The sequence below is a fragment of the Erinaceus europaeus genome, chromosome 2 (assembly GCF_950295315.1).
Source record: "Erinaceus europaeus chromosome 2, mEriEur2.1, whole genome shotgun sequence".
Classification (NCBI taxonomy): domain Eukaryota; kingdom Metazoa; phylum Chordata; class Mammalia; order Eulipotyphla; family Erinaceidae; genus Erinaceus; species Erinaceus europaeus.
In genome coordinates, this window is record NC_080163.1 from 180,438,752 (window position 1) to 180,444,442 (window position 5,691).

The following is a 5,691-nucleotide window of genomic DNA, read 5'->3' on the forward strand; positions in this document are numbered from 1 at the left end:
GGAATGACAACCCTTCAGCTTCATTACTCGGGTGAGACCTTTCCTTTTATAGTACACTCTAATTTCATCTCAGGTGGTTCACTTTCTAACAAAGTCCCATAACCTAGATATACACCAGTTTCTGTGAGAGAGAGCTTATGTTCACACGTATCCATAAACTACTGCAAAATATATACCTGAAAGCAGAAGTACACTAGAGTTTGCAGTGAGTACCTCCCTAACACTTCCTCTCCACTATTCCAAGCTTGGGATCCATGATAGCTCAACAAATTGTTTGGCTTCGTATGTTAACTCTCCTTTCAATCACCAGGTTCCAGATGCCACCAGGATGCTGGCCAGGCTTCCCTGGATTGAAGACCCCACCAATGTGTCCTGGAGCTCAGCTTCCCCAGAGACACACCTTACTAGGGAAAGAGAGAGGCAGACTGGGAGTATGGACCGACCAGTCAACGCCCATGTTCAGCGGGGAAGCAATTACAGAAGCCAGACCTTCTACCTTCTGCAACCCTCAACGACCCTGGGTCCATGCTCCCAGAGGGATAGAGAATGGGAAAGCTATCATGGGAAGGGGTGGGTTATGGAGATTGGGTGGTGGGAATTGTGTGGAGTTGTACCCCTCCTGCCTTATGTTTTTGTTCATTAATCCTTTCTTAAATAAAAAATTTAAAAAAAAAAAAGAAATGAAGCAGCCTGTGCTCCTGTGTAGCCAGCACTAGACCTTAATATATATCAGGATTTTGAGGCGGTGTGGGTGCGGGGGTGTCTCTCCAAGTTCCTGCAAACAGAGGACATTATAGAACCAGAAGTCCAGCCTGAGAGGGAAAGACAGCCCCTCTCAAACCTACTGAGAAATTCAAATTCAAGAAAGGAGCCGTGCCAACTCCAGCCTGCACTTATACTGTCCTTTTTGGAGAAGGGGAGTTTACTTGGAATTATAGCTCTTGCAATTCCTTGGTCTTTTTCTAGTCTTAAGCCCATGCCATGACGTGAAGGCAGGAGTGAAGGTAACCTAGAGGCTGTGATCATCACAGGCCAGGGCTCTCAACACAGGACAGCAGAGCTCCTGACCCTACAGGGCCACACATAGCTCTGATTATCCCTGCACTGCTGGCACTTGGAAAGCTAGAACTGTAACCTCTCACCAGGCCCGCCTTTCAGCTGCACAAACAAAGCCAAATAAAAACTGCTGGCAGCCGCTGGTCCCACTGCGACAGATGTGGTGTCTCTGCACCATCTTGCCTGTTCTTAAGGGTTTCTTTTTTCTTTTCTTTCTTTCTTTTTTTTTTCATTACAAACAGACGGATGTAGCTTGTCCCTTCCATCTTGTTTATGATGCTGCAGGAGCACCTGTGGAAGAATGAGTCCCAACAGAAATCCCCAACTTCCACTCAGATGGCTGAAGACGAAGCCAGTCAGCCAGCTCAGCAAACTTGCCTGCTAATGAATCTGGGTTCCTCTGCACATTCTTGCTCCTGGTTCAGAGAAACCTGACGAATCTGAGACATGCTGGTAATACCACACCTAACACACAGGCCATATGTGCAGGGTGTAGACATTCATCCACACCTGGGCCAAGCACCTGCTGTGGGCCATTTGACCTTGGGCTCTGAGGATGAATCTCTGTACAGCCTGACTCATCTCACAGGCTGCTTCCATTTTCTGGCCCTGTGTTTGTTGAGCTATAAGGTCCTGATCAGCCAGGGAGGGCTGTGAGGCCTCTTGCTGTACTGAAGCTGATGCTCCTGGCTCATTACTTTATCTAGAAGGCCAACTTAGAAGCCAGCAGAGTGAGTGTTATGCTTTACACACAGAAAAGAGATGATAACTTTAGGCTTTTGTTAGTTTGGGGCTATTGCTAATAAAGTCACTATGCACAATCACATGCAGGTGTTCTGTGAACATCATTTTCATTTTTCTGGCATGTCCAAGAGCACCATTTTGAGGTCATGTGACAATATTGTGTTTAGCTTCATAAAATTAAAAAACCCTAAACTATTTTCAAGAGAAATTGTATTATTTTACCATCCCACCAGCAATACAACTTTTCTGCATCCTTAACAAGATGTAATCATAATACCCCCCCCTTTTTTTTCCTTAGCCATTCTTATCCATTCAAATAATTTCTCATTACAGTTTTCACTTTGTGTTTTCCTGGTAGTTCATCAGGCTGAACACACTTTGTATCTGCATATCTCCTGATATATACATCTACTTTTTTGGACCTATTCTCTAAATTCAAATTTTTTCTTTTTCACATTGGGTTTTCAAATGGTCTTTCTTCATGTACTCTGGATACTAGACCTTTATTGGATGTGTGCTTTGTCAATGCTCCCTTCCTGTTCATTGACTGTCAGTCTCTTCCTCACCTAAATTTTTACAGAGGGAAAGGACTAAGTTTTTTTTCTTTACTGGGGGATTAATGTGTACAGTTAATAGAAAAATACAGTTGTTGGTACATGTGTACCATTTCTCTGTTTTCCACATAGCACTCTAACCCCCCCCCCACCTAGGTCCTCCTCCACCATCATGTCCCGGGACCTGAACACCCCCAAATACACCCCTGCCCCAGTGTCCTTCATTTTGGACACCAGTCCAAGTTCTATGTTGTATAGGAAGTTCTAATTTATTTTCTTTTCTAGTACAGATGGTGTAAATGTGGTGATCCGGGAGGTGGCGCAGTGACTAAGGCACTAGACTCTCAACCATGAGGTCCTGAGTTCAGTCCCCAGCAGCACACGTACTAGAGTGATGTCTGGCTCTTTCTCTCTCTCTCTCTCCTATCTTTCTAATTAATAAATAAATAAAATTAAAATAAAACAAATTGTGTAAATATGAAGCCTAGAACTTTTTGTCTAGCCCTAAATAATTTTTTTTCTTATTTTTCCCCAAGGTTTTTATAGCTTTGTGTTTTATCCTTAATCCCATAATCCAGGTTGATACAATGTTTGTACAAATTGTGTAGCTTGAGGTTCATTTTCTAGAGTAGAAAGTCCCATCACTTTTTCCCTAGGTGGGAAAAAGTTATAACCCCCACCCACTGAGTTGCTTTTAAGTCACTTAGAAAATCAAAACCACTTTATAGATTCCTATATCATCTTTATTCAGGGACCATGTAGATCATCTCTGTCTCACTCAAAATTTTTATTATATGCACCGTCAAAGTGAGCACTTCCTTCTAACTCATCAGTTTCACTTAGGCAAATTCATTTCGTAAGATGAAGTTATATGTCCTAAGTTATCCACTGTAGCATTATTTATAATAGTAAGAAAAAGAGTGGGAAGTACATTCAGAAATGATAGGAAAAGTATGCTAGCTATTTTTTTTTGTTATGTAACAAACTATCCCAACACTTAACGATATCATAAACATGTATTATATCACCTTCTTGCTTTCGAGTGACCTCTGGTCTGGGGCTTCTCTGGGAGTTCACTTATTTAAAGATCTGTTTCCAAACCCACTCATGAGGCTGTTGGCAGCATCTAGTTTGTTATGAACTCTTGGGACTCAGCTCCCTTGGGACTCTTAGGAAGAACTTATCAGTTTATCACTTTGTGACTCTCTCCACTGTGCAGACTGCTTCAACATGCAAACAACCGGAGAAAGTGCAAGCAATTGCTAGGAGCCTTTTGTAGCCTAACCACAGAAGTGACATCCCATTAATTTTACCAGATTGTGCCAATTAGAGAAAATTGCTAGGTCCTTCCCACACTCAAAAAGAAGAGATTAGATAAAAGTGATATTTCAGGATCTATATCAGAAGCCACCTTCCACAATAAGCAAATAATTACACATTCATGAAATCAAACGCTCCACATCCATTGAATTTTCTACAGTAGTTACAGGGGGATATGGTGTTGCTGTCATGAATAATGGCTTGTTATTTAATGTCGAGTATTTTAAATATATGAACTGAAATCCCAGGGGAAAATGAGAAAAACATTAAGCAGAAAAAGTATTTAAAGAGAGAATGACTGAGTTTTTTTTTTTTCAAATTAAGACATGCTATATAATTCCACAGATCCAAGAAATTCAGTGGGCTTCCAGTAGAATAATAAAAACATAAAATTATGCCAATGAATATTATATTGTAACTACTAGATACCAATAATAAGGAAAAAAATCTTTAAATAAAAAAAAAGAAACTCTTACTTATAGAGGGAAAAAAGTAAGAAAGATAGTTTACTTACTATCAGTAGTCACCCAAAGAACAATGGAATAAAAAATTTAAAATACTGAAAAGGAAATTTATCTAGAATTAACTATGATCATCTAGAATTAAATATCATAAAACTACCCTTCAAAAACTGAAAGTAAGATAAAGATTTTTTAAAAATTATCTTTATTTATTTATTGGATAGAAGTAGCCAGAACCAGAGAGGGAAGGGGGAGATAGAGAAGGATAGAGACAGACAGCTGCAACTCTGCTTCACCACTCACAAAGCTTTCCCCATGCAAGTGGGAGCCAGGGGTTCGAACCTGGGTCCTTGCACATTGTAACATTGTAACATGTGCGCTCAACCAGTGTACCACCACCCAGCCCCAAAATAAAGATGTTTTAAAATAAACAAAAACTAAGAGTATCATCATCAATTTACCTGCTTGCTACACAAGAAATGTTAAACAAACCTCTTCAGACTGAAGAGAACTGACACAAGATGAAAGCCTACACAAGTCTACAGGAAGTGAAGAGCTCTAGAAATGACATATATGTGGATTAATTATATGATACATTTTTTCTCACTTACTAATTTCATTAACCGAAGACAAAATGTGTGAAACTGGACATGGCAAATCGTGAAATATTTAAAATGGAAACAGGAAATTCTCAAAACCAAGAGATACAACTAAAGCGGTGTCTGAGGTGACCTTATAAGAAAAAATGATTAGAAGATTCCAAATCAAATATATATAATTTTCCAACTAAGAAGTCTAGAAAAAGACAAAATTAAGCTGAAACTAGACAGGAGGAGGTAACTAAAATATCAAAGGAAATCAATAATTTTATCAATATATTTATTTGAAATGATATGCTGGAAAAGTCCCCACAAAAATGACCAGGGACAATAACAAAGATACAAATGATAAACACATTAAATAAAAGAGGAGGGATTACTACGGATCTTAACAGACATGAGAGGATTACTACTGGGATATTATATTAATACATCTGACAGCTTGAATGAAAGAAAAAATATTTAAAAAATAACCCAAAAGTAGAATTTGTTCTATATATCTTTTTAAAAATTTATTTATTTATTTCCTTTTTTGTTGCCCTTATTATTTCATTGTTGCTGTTATTATTGATGTCATTGTTGTTGGATAGGACAGAGAGAAATGGAGAGAGGAGGGGAAGACAGAGAGGGAGAGAGAAAGATAGATACCTGCAGACCTGCTTCACCACTTGTGAAACAACCCCCTACAGGTGGGGAGTGGGGTGCTTGAACCGGGATCCTTCCTCAGGTCCTTGCGCTTTGCTCCACGTGCACTTAACCCGCTGTGCCACTGTCTGACTCCCAGTCCTATATATCTTAGTGAAATTACATTCCTCTTTAAAACCTTTCCCATATAAGAGAGGTATATAACCAGATGATTTTGTTGAATTGTCTTAAGAGAACTGTTAGCATATTTTAAATATTTATAGAATGATGTTGACTTTGTCCAACCCTATTAAAACCTAAAGGAAAAGAAAA

General features: G+C 39.2%; 1 non-coding gene across 1 annotated transcript; it reads right to left on the minus strand.

Annotated features, from left to right (window-relative positions):
- Positions 1-3,060: 3,060 nt before the first annotated feature.
- LOC132537318 (U6 spliceosomal RNA) lies at positions 3,061-3,169 on the minus strand. Its single transcript, XR_009548769.1, has one exon. It is a non-coding gene; the product is annotated as a U6 spliceosomal RNA (small nuclear RNA).
- Between the last annotated feature and the right edge of the window lie 2,522 nt (positions 3,170-5,691).